The 11,048-nt window shown below is 61.9% G+C and overlaps 1 long non-coding RNA gene across 1 annotated transcript; it reads left to right on the top strand.

Annotated features, from left to right (window-relative positions):
• The first annotated feature begins 9,265 nt into the window (after positions 1-9,265).
• LOC115936564 (uncharacterized) lies at positions 9,266-10,881 on the top strand. The gene is made up of 4 exons (XR_004071984.2): positions 9,266-9,378; positions 9,522-9,597; positions 10,021-10,068; positions 10,425-10,881. It is a non-coding gene; the product is annotated as an uncharacterized LOC115936564 (long non-coding RNA).
• The last annotated feature ends 167 nt before the right edge of the window (positions 10,882-11,048 follow it).

Raw genomic sequence — 11,048 nt, 5'->3', positions numbered from 1 at the left:
TGGCTTTCCGCCCACCCCCCTCCGCCCTGGGCAGTGGCTTGCTGCTGTGCCCTTGGGCATCCCCGCCTGGGCCTCCAGCTCTGGGACAGCCCCCTGGGTCCTTTTGGGATCTCTGCCAAGTGGAGCAAGCCTCCCTGGCCTTGGCGTGGGCCTCGTGCAGCCGGCAGCCTCTGATGTGCTGTCTGCCGGACCCTGGGGGCCAGGCACACACGCTGGGCCCGGCCTTGTCCAGGGGGCCCTGGGACCTGTGTGCCTGCCCCAGCCCGGGGATGCCTTTTGAGGAGGTGTGATACACCAGAGGCCTGGGCTGGAGCAGGAGCGTGTCAGACGCTGCCATCCCACGCAGAGCTGTTCACCATTCATTTCCATCCCAGCCACACCAGGTGTGAGCCGAGTGCCCATCCACGGGCGGGACCTGGAACCCTGACCCACCGTAAGATTCTGCAGGTTTTGCAGCCACTCCCTCACTGAAAACTACTCCAGGCTTAGTTTAAGAACCAAATGACGGGTCAGTGAACAAAATCAAAAGCCAAAAGTGGACTTGCTGAGTGTTGGGCTTATAGCATATGATTCAATGGTAATTTATTCAGTATAAAGTGTTGGAAAAAATAAAAATGCAGGGGTGCCTGGCTGGGTGGAGCATGTGACTCTTGATCTCGGGGTTGTGAGTTCGAGCCCTGCGTTGGGCGTAGAGCTTACCCTAAGATCTTAAAAAAAAAAAATTAAGTTGGAGACTTTCTTGTCCTCTGTGCTTGGAAGCTTTGAGTGTGAACATGGAAACCATGAAGGGATCGAAGGAAGGGAAGTGTGTTTTTATCACCTCGGGGTTTGAGTTCCATGTTCACAATGACCCCAGAGCTGGAACCCGAAAGGAACGCAGATAGTCCTGCCCCCTGGAACAGTAGAAGACAGTGGGGTTGGCAGCCTCCACTGAGGCCACATCTTCAGAGCCCACGCAAGCCAGGCATGTGGCTGGGTGCTTCTCATGGCCCTTCTGCTTTTCACATTGGCCAGAAATCCATGGGGAGCCAGCATCCAAACCTGTGTCTGGTCTGGCTCAAGAGCTCAGCCTTGCACCAGTCCCTCCAGCCAGGCCGTCCTGGCTGCAGGGGGAGGCCGCCCTCTGGGCTCCCGGGTGCCTGCCAGGAAAGAGGCTGCCACGGGACGCTGAGAGCTCCCGCTTGCTGTGGAGAGTGGCTGCTCCCAATTCCAGCAGCAGAAGTCTGGGCGTCAGAACAGACCTGTCCAGGGGCAGCAAAGCCACAGGCCTGTTAGAGGCCAAGGCCTCAGCCCTCTTGTAGGGACGACTGCTACTCCATCCATTTGTGGTTTCTTTGCCGTTCTATCAGGTCGTTCTTGTGCAGTCAGGATTTGCTTAAACACATACTGCTCAACTTTGTGTTTTCGTTTGTTTTAATCTTTGGTTTAAGAACACCTAACTGGATTCTTTCTTTCTACACCCCTAAAAACTCGAGCATCTAGTTACCTTTTACTCCAAGTTGCCCAGTGGCTCCCGGGGAAATTGAGTGCGGCACGGTGTGTGTCCTGTGTCCTGTGTCCGGTTTGAACAGGGGCATCTGTTCCCAGGACCTACTCACCCGCCACTTGGGGAGTCACTTGTCTGAAACATCAGCTCCCTTTAGGGTGTGGACACCCCTTCGCCTGGTCTTCTCTCTAACCCGAGTGGCCTTCCTGACCAGCAGTTGCCGTCGGGCGCGGGGGTGGGACTGACTGGTGGAACCGTGCTTCCTAAGCCCCTCCCCATGCTGGGCACCAAGTCCCCCTTAGCTGTGACCAGCATGGGATTGCGGGCCTCACCCCCTCCGGCTCAGCACAGACACAGAAGCACCTGTGAAAGAGTCTTGCCAAAAACCTAAATTCCAGTTTACAGAAAACGGGGACTTTACAGTGGACACCAGCTGGGGCTCACTTTTGCCAAAAACCTAAATTCCAGTTTACAGAAAACGGGGACTTTACAGTGGACACCAGCTGGGGCTCCTCAAAAGTGACTTGTCAGAGGGGCAGGGCGCCGCAATGGCCGTGGTGACCCCTGGCTAGAACCACCTGAGCGGTGCTGGAGACAAGGCATCCCCCGCCTCCCTTGGTCGGGGACAAGACCGGGCGAGGGGCCGCCGGATTCCCCGCAGGGCCTCCTGTCTGAAACACACAAGGTTCAAAAACAAGACAACAAAGCACCTTTGGCAAGATACTCACTGCGGCGTCAGGTGGTGGGTCCGTGGACGTTGAACCTCTCTGTCTAAAACCATAGCGCTGGCTGGACCGGAGGCACGCCCAGGCCGGACGCAGTGGACCCCGGCGGTGGGGCCACCCGCACGACCTGCTAGCAGAGCGGAAGTCATGGGCTTGTGAACAAATGCTGTCCCCGCCGGCCCCGGCTCCGGGCCACCCGGACTGACCCTGCACCCCACAGTGGTGGAAATACGCAGCTCTTTGTGCCGGGCACTGATGCTCTGCACACGCTCCGCTCCGTGGGCGCCCGGGGCGAGAGGGAGAGCTGTCGCCAGGACCCCATCATTGTCCAGCAGCCACGGTCGTGAGTGGCAGGATGAGGACCACCCCCCCAGCAGCGGCCCTGGCCCGCGGGACCCTCACTCCCAGCTCAGGCAGTCAAATCTACAAATGGCAAGGGAGCAGCCCGCCCAGCTCCAAACGGTCAAAAGGGATCCCACCCCCAGCGCTGGGATGAGGCGTGTGACCCACAGTCAGCCAAGAACCCCGGAGGAAAGCCGCGGCCATGCCCAGGGCCCGGTGCCCAGGAGCCAGGCCCTGCCTGCCGCATCCACACTGGGTAGTGGTGAGATGCTTGCTTCCTTGCAGCGTTCTCAAGGGTCCCGCGGGGAGCCCTACCCCCAAACCCACAAGGACAAGGCACTGGGAGGGTCTCCTGGGGGCTGCCCCGCCCTGCTGCCCACCCAGCTCTTCCCTTCCCCTCATCCCAGAGGCTCTGGTCCTTGGAGGGAGGAACGATCAAACGAGATTAGGGGACAGGCCAGCCCAGCGCTGCTGATAAAGGGGCCCCTGTAACTGCCCCATTCGCTGGGCCGATTAGCCGACAAAGGCCAACAATCATTGTTTAAGCTCTTGGTTCCTGAGGCTTCTGTCCATTTTTCTATACCAGGAAGTTAAGACCACAGGCTCCTGGACGAGGGGCCCCCACCCTGACCCGCGGGGCTGGTGGCGGCAGATTCCTGGCCCACCCACCCCACCATCCGCTCCCAGGCACCCTGGGGACGCCCGCCTGAGGTGGCGCAGGCCCTGGCCGCCCTCTGTCCGCTCACGCACCCGGGAGCCAGGTCACCCCCTCACGTCCATGTCCACACGTTTCTTACTACATTCCTCCGAGACGGTTCTTATGGGACTGCCCCCCCTGCCAACACACTCATAGCGGCCAGAGAAAGCCCCGCGTGACAGGGCAGCTTGGATTTAAACTGATCCTTAAAACATGATCACACTTAAGTTCACATCAAATTAGCTTTATTGACATTTCTGATCAGAAAATCAACTCACACTCACCATTACCAAAGTAGGATGAAAGTGTAAGGAGCAGAAATCGCCATGACCCAGCCCCTGTGACAGACCCTCCGCCTGCCCCAGCCTCCTGCTCCTGGGAGCCCAGAGCCAGCCCTTGTGGGGTCCTGCCGCGGGGTCCTGCCCCCCTGCCCACTGACAGCCACCCCAGGTCCTGGTCCAGCAGCTTCTGCGGCTCTCGCGGGCACCCGGCCCCTGGGAGGCAGAGGCCAGCCGGGGCAGGCCCCTCGGACACACGCAAAAGCCTGTGCTCGCAGTCCGCGGCCCACCCCCGCCGGGGGAAGGACGTGGGGCCGGCGGGAATGCCGGAGCGGCTCCGCGGGCGAGGAGGACCTCGTTGCCCCATTTTCCCATGCCTTACACCTCTTCAGGCCAGACCCTCAAAGAAGTATATGCATAGGAAAAAGGAACAGCGAGCAGCTTCCGCCGTCCTGGTCCTGGGCGAGGGTCCTTGTGTGCGGACGGCCACGCAGTCTGGCAAGGAGCGGGGAGGCGGGCAGCGCGGGCAGCGGCCCTGGGAGCGCGGAGGAGAGCCCGTCGGCTGCCGGCGGACCTCTGCCTCTGCTGCTGCCGGCGGTCTGCCCCATTTATGGGAGGCTGCGACCTTGGGGCCCACAGAGTAGCCGCTGTCACATGTGGTTCCGGGCTGAGCTGTGCCAAGGACCCCGTCCACCCCCCCACCTGCGAGATTGGGGCACAAAGACCTGCTCTGAGCACAGGGCTGAGCCTGGGCCCAGCGGGCGGGCGGTGAGGCCACGGGGCCTGGGGGCTGCCGGCCAGGACCTGGGACCAGGCCAGCCCTGGCCAGCCTTATCTCCCAACGTGCCGCTGCTTGCGTCAGGCCTGGAAAATGCACCTCTCTTCCGTCTCCCTCCCTTCCCCGCTCAAAGTCCCAGACCCCCACCCTGGGGAGACCCCCCGGGAGACCTGCGGACCGGTGGGACAGCTCTCCCTGGGCCCCACGCACCCAGGGGACGCTGAGCAAGGACCCAAGACTGCCCCTACGGAGATGCACATGCCTGTGGCACAGATACCACGGGAGCTGCGGGGAGAGCAGAGGGGGCTGCAGGGGCCGGACAGGCAGTGCCCCCAGGGAACCCAGGACACAGGTGGGGACCTGGAGACCCTCCTGGTTCAGACTCAGGCCCCCACCTCCACCACTCCCCACAGTCAGGAAGTTCTGTGAACACCGTGGTGGACACTCCCCCACGGGGACCAGGTTTTCCCCCAACTTGGACAGGCACTGACCGGGCACCGGCCTCGGTATGGCAGGAGCTGAGCTGCCCTGCGTGTGACTCCTCGGCCTGGGGCACCTGCCGTGTGTGTGTGTGTGTGTGTGTGTGTGTGTGTGTGTGTGTGTCCGCGCACCCTCACAGCAGCCCCTCCGCTCTCCCCACCTGGGGTGGACGCTCCTCCATCCAAATCTCTGACCTCGCCAGCCGCTAGGTGGGCAGAGGCAGGACCCTTGGGGGGCACAGGTGGACTCATGAGGGAAGCCAGGAGAGAGCACAGCCATCGGCCCCCCGTGGACATGCATGGGCCCTGCTGCCTGGCACCGTCGTGGCCCAGACCCCTGTTTGGAACAGAGCAGCTACAGTCCCATGGCCTCTGCAAGGGACAGTCCCCCAGAGCTGGCCTCAGGCCTCTGCCTCGGGCTGATGGACACAGAGGCGCAGAGACCAGCGGCTGGGTGGTCAGGGACAGACGCTCCCTGAGCCCACGATGGAGGCATCCTCTGCTGGGAGTAGGGGCGCCCCAAACCTGCTCACTCCCGCCCTCGCTCACACTGGCCGGGGACAGATGCTCCCTGAGCCCACGATGGAGGCATCCTCTGCTGGGAGTAGGGGCGCCCCAAACCTGCTCACTCCCGCCCTCGCTCACACTGGCCTGGGACAGATGCTCCCTGAGCCCACGATGGAGGCATCCTCTGCTGGGAGTAGGGGCGCCCCAAACCTGCTCACTGCTGCCCTCACTCACGCTGGCCAGAGAGGGAGCTGCCTGCTGGGGTTGGGCTGACGGGGGAGCCCCCCTTACACCCCAGCCCTCCAGCCTAGTGCTGGCTCAGGGGCCATCTCTTCTGGCCACTGCTCTCTGGAATACCACAGGGGTCCTGCTTGGTGACCAGGGTCAAACTCCCCCTCAAACCCACCCCAGGGCTTCTGGGAAACACACTGTCACCCTTGACCTTGGGCTCCTTGAGGTGGGTGTTCGGGAGGGGAGGAGGCAAGAGGCAGGGGCAGAGACAGACAGACAGACAGGGAGGCCGAGGGCGGTGGGGTGGGGACAGGCCTTGCCCCAGAGCTCTGGGATTTGCTTCCTTACACTTGTTTTCCTGATTTAAGTCAACGCCTGCTCATTATAAAGCACTTCCAAAGTCCAGAAAGGTATAAAGAGACAGTGACAGGCAAGGCCCCTAATCTGCCCGCAGATGGGTGTCATGGGCCCCCTCCAGTCACCTCATAATCCCCCTGGCCTGCCTTTCCCTTTGAAGTTGGAGGAGCCCAAAGGTTTGCCCTGGGGGTGGGGTGGCCAGTCCCCCACCAGCTGGGGGAAGGGGGCCAGACCACTGTGTGCATTTCCCCGAAAACCACAGAGAGCCAGGAGTCCAGGAGCCTCCCTCGGCTGCCGGGAGGGGGGGGCGCTGGTTGGAGGGAGGAGGCGGCTGAGAGGCTGGGCGCCCTGTGGGGGGTTCCAATCCCAGCCAGCCCACCTGGCTATGGGCCCCGGACAGCCCGACCCTCGGGGTGTCACCTCCCTGCACATGTGAGTTTTGTGGATCCAGGGGGTGGAGCAATGCACCAAGGGGCAGCATCGGCCTGGCCGAGCTGTTGGGAGAGTCCCCAGCAGGCGGACGCTGGGGCCACTCACTGCCCAACAGGTGCGCCCTGCCCACCACCCTGCTCTGAGTTGCTGTGTGGCCCCCTCCATGCTTTGAGTGAAACCCAAACCGGGAGCAGGAAGGCCAGGCCCCGGGCGGCCCCTCCCTGTCCATGTGACCACACAGCCTGGCTCCCACTTGTCCAGGGAGACCCCAGGGCAGACTTTTCGGCACACACACTTGGCCCACCCCGTTCCCCCCACTCCCCCTTGGGTCTAGACACCAGGCTCAGCCCAGGTCCCCCTCCCTTGGTGGGGAGGACAGTTCCCAGTGGGCAGACACCGAGGCTGGGGTCTTTGCAGCACTCCTGGGTCCTGTAGGCAGACCCCACCCTCAGGAAGCCTTCCTGTTGGTCAGCCCCTCGGGGTCTATGCAGGCCTGGGCACTGTGTCTTGGTCCCTGTCACCTGGGGCAGGGTCCCCCCCGCCCCACTAGGTCCAGTTAAACCTTGGACACAGCGGACCCCAAGAGCGGCCCCTACAACTCCAAGCGCACTGGGCCCAGCCCTCCCTTTGCCTACAAGACAGAAAATATCCTTGTTGGCCTGGGGAGGACGTGCTTGGCACTGAGTTGATGAGCGATAAGGGGTGGCCTTCAAGATGACTCGCTCCCTCTCTGTGCTCTATTGGGGGGGGAGGGGCTGTCCCACAGCTGTCTGCTCAGCTTAGGCCTCAGCTTCCAGCCCCCAGAAGGCAGCCTGCTGTTAACCCTTGCTGAATTTTCCCAGTCTGTTCCCAGAGAGGGTACCCCACTAGTCTGTGGGATACAGCGCCTTCAGTCTTGCCTGCCCACATCCCGATGTGCCCAGCACCCCGTGGCCTGCCCGCACCCCCAGCTTGCCCCACACTTTCTTGGATTCACTGCAGTTCCTGGCTATTCTCCACTGGTGCTCTGAAGCCAGGGTCAGGCAGGGTCGGCGGCCCCTCCACAGAGGAACAGCTGAGGCCTGGATTACGGCTCACCATGGCAGCACTGTGTGGGCTGCCTCTCCTGGCCTCAGTTTCTCCACCCGTCAAAGGAGGTGCTGAAAATGGCCAGCCCCTCTGGAGGCATGAGGTTAAACGTTATGTGCCCTTGGCGTGGAACCCCCCCCCAAGGGCGTCTCCCCAGAGGAACAAGAGCCTTAGCACCTACAGCGAGGACGCCCATTCACAGAGGTGTGGGGGGCAGAGGACAGTCCCAACCGAAACTACTCATTGATCTGGCTTGGAATTGAGCTGGGTGTCCTGAATTTTGACTTGCTAAATCTGGGTCCTGACACCCTTGTCTGTGGCCAGGACGAGGGCTCAGAGAGGTGGGCTAACAGGAAAGCAGTCTGGGCCTCCATCCTCAGCACTGGGCTGGGAGAGGTGCCCGGGCAGAGATCCCCCCAGGGAAGAGATCTCCCCAGGCAGAGATCCCCCCAGGCAAAGACCCCCCTCCAGGCAGAGATCCCTGCCCCGGGCAGAGATCCCTGTGCTCCAGGGGTTCCCTGAGCAGGAGGGCAGTACGGCCAATGTGGCCTCAGTCGGAGGGTCCTGTGGCACCCATGGGATGCCACATGTGGGTGCTGGGTCCTCAGGACCCGTGCTCCAGGTCAGCCGTGCGGGGCGCGGGCCGGGTGGGGCCTGTGCCCAGAGGCTCTGAAGGAGGACGGATGGGCCCATGGGAAGGGGCGGAGGGGGAGGCAAAGGGTTAAGCCTGGCTTGGGCGGCCCTGCTTCTCTGCGTCAGGGTTTCAAGGCTGTGTCCTGTGACTCCCTCTCCCGGGGAGAGATAATCGTGGCTTCTTGATATTTTCTTTCTCCTCTCCCATGCCGTATCAGAACACTGGCCCGGCCATGGGAACTTTCCTCTGCCTTCCAAGGCCACTGTGCACACCGCCCCTCCCAGGGCACCCTTGGCCTTTCCAGGACCCCCCACCCATGAAAGAACTGTGGCCCGTTGTTGGGACTGCTGACCAGGCAGCCCCACCTCCAGCCCTTGGGAGCTCCTCTGAGCCCCTCGCCCAGAGCCTGGGCCTCTGGGCTTGTCCCACAGACGTGCACACACATTCATGCAAGCACGTGTGTGTGCGCACTCTCCGCACACTCACGCTCACATCTGCTCAGTCACACACATGCCCGCACACACTTGGCCCACCCCGTTCCCCCCACTCCCCCTGGGTCTAGACACCAGGCTCAGCCCAGGTCCCCAGCTACTCACCTTGACCCCAGCTCAGTCACTACCATCCACGACCTGGCAGTCGGGGCTCTCTTTCCCACTGAGGAGGGGGCTCCACCCCCCCAGGTTTGGGGAGGGGCCTGTCACCTTCTGGCTTCCCCATATAATGGCCACTGCCATTCCCTCATGGTCTCCTTGGGTCCTGGACCAGCTGACCCTCACGCTCCAGTTTGGGGTCCCCACAGGTACCGCAGACCCCTTGGCAGAAGTCTAGGGGGTCAATTAGGAATTGGGAATGCTGCGGGGTGGGCAAGACTGCCCAGTCTTCATCAGCTCTGGCTGGGCCTGTGGGGCCCTGGTCCTCGGCCTCACTTTGCTGAGGGGGAACCGAGGCCCAGATCAGCAAGGTGAGCCTAGCATCCAGGGACAAGGGCCAGTCAGGGTTAGAAACAAGTCTCCCAGCTCCAGGAGCTCCCTAGGAGGACCCCTTCCCACTCTCCTTGTAAACAGAGAAACTGCCTGGCTGGGTTGGTGGGGCTGTAAGACGCCCCCTGCCCTGGGTGGGAGCTGGGAAGGCTGAGTGGACCCTGGATCTGGGGTCAACCTGTCCTGGCCATGGGGCTGAAGGCCACACAGGGAGGAGCCCCGTGACTTGCTGCTTGGCGCAGCTCCGGTGGGTCACAGAGAAGGGGACCAGTCCAGATGGTCAGGGCAGGAGACCGTGGGTGGTGCGAGCGACGGAGGGCGCCCTGGGGGACTGAGCTTACACATGTGTGGGCATGCATGCGTGTGTGCCCCTGGAGTGTGCGTGTGAGTATATGTGGGTACCTCTGGGTCTGGGACCCTGAGTGGGGAGGGATGGTGAAGGGCATGTCGGGGCAGCAAGGACTGGGCTCAGAAGCCTCTGGGCCTGGAAATGCAGGTGAGCAGAGCCCCCGCCTTGTTCCCCACAGGGGGAGTGAGGAAGACATGATGAAGACAGAGTGGCCAGCTGCCCAGGGCGGGGCCAACGGGGACATGGGTAGAAGGGTAAGGGAGAATTGGAAAGTTCGGGGCAGGGTATGGGGAGGGTGAGCCCTTCCTGAGAGGCTGGCCCCACATGGGCCCTAGGAGTGGGAGACAGACATGGTGGTGGTCTTTCAGGAGGGACCAGCTGACCCTTCACCCTCAGCCCTGCTTGGTCTCTCCTGGGGCCCAGGCTGGAGGAGTGGGCTTTCCTCTGGGAGCCCAGAGAGGGCTCAACACCCACCAGCCAACTGTCCGGCATGGGCTGCACGCAGGGGGCAGGGTGGGCAAGCCGGTACAGTGCCAACCAGGGTCTGCCACATCCAGGTGACACCCTCACAGTGGCAGTCACCTACCCCGGCCCTGCAGCCCCTACTCCCCCACTCCAACCTGCTGTCCCCCACCCCCATCCACCCTCCTTGACCTCTGAACCTGCCCTCTGCCTAGACTCGAGCCACGAGGCCGGCCTGAGGGATGGAGTCAGGGGCACGGAGGGTAGGTACCGTTTTATTTCACTGTGTGCGGGAGGAGAGGAGACAAAGACCCTGTGAGAAGATGCGGGAGGGCGTGGGGGGGTCAGAAGGGTCTGGACGTGGGGTCCCCACCCCTTCCCTGGGGCAGGGCCACCTTGCAGGATGCCCCAGCCACCACCTCCCGGCCCGAGGTTCTGTGTTTCCTGCTGGCGTGGGGCCCGGAGGCCGCAGGCCCACGCCTGAGCACCTTGCCCGGTGGGTCCTTGTCCTGTGTGCTTCGCGAGTCTCTGAGAAGACCAGGGGGAGGCGGCAGCAGGACTCTGCATCTCCCAGGCAAGCTGGGAAGAACCATCATTTTCCATTTCTTCCCAATTATAGAACAATATTGCTACTATGGAAATTGAGAGCAATATGGAAAAGAAATGTCTGCACGCTGCCCAAAAGCCATCACCGGCCATTGCGCTGGTTTTCTGTCCAGCCTGGATCCTAGGCACCACTTCTCCTCCTTGGGGCCACGTGTGTGCGTCCCCCCAATCTCGGGCGCCTGTGGTGGGGGTGGGGGGCTTCCCAGGCCTGGGGCCGTCTGCAGGCACCCCCTCAGGGAGGCAGCGGTCTGCGCCCTGGAGGCTCTCACTGGCCAGCAAGTTCTCTTCCTGAGTATTCATCCGTGGTTTCACTCCTCGTCTGCTCACTTACCACGCGCAGTCATTTAAAGCTTTGATCTAAACTTTATATTTTAAGTAAATTTCTAAAGTTTTACAAAAGCAGGATGTTCAACAGTGCATTTCTAATCTTCAGTTCACATTTTCACACCTTCTGTGCATCCCTGAGTTTTTCCCCTTAAAAATGTTGAGTTACAAAATAGGGGCACCTGATGACTCAGATGGTGAAGCGTCTGCCTTCGACTCCAGTCATGATCCCAGGGTCCTGGGATGGAGCCCCTTGTTTTGCTCCCTGCTTAACGGGGGGCCTGCTTCTCCCTCTCCCTCTGCTCCTCTCCCT

The sequence above is a fragment of the Leptonychotes weddellii genome, chromosome 6 (assembly GCF_054177405.1).
Source record: "Leptonychotes weddellii isolate Sample4059 chromosome 6, ASM5417740v2, whole genome shotgun sequence".
Classification (NCBI taxonomy): domain Eukaryota; kingdom Metazoa; phylum Chordata; class Mammalia; order Carnivora; family Phocidae; genus Leptonychotes; species Leptonychotes weddellii.
This window is presented reverse-complemented; position numbering and strand designations above follow the sequence as displayed.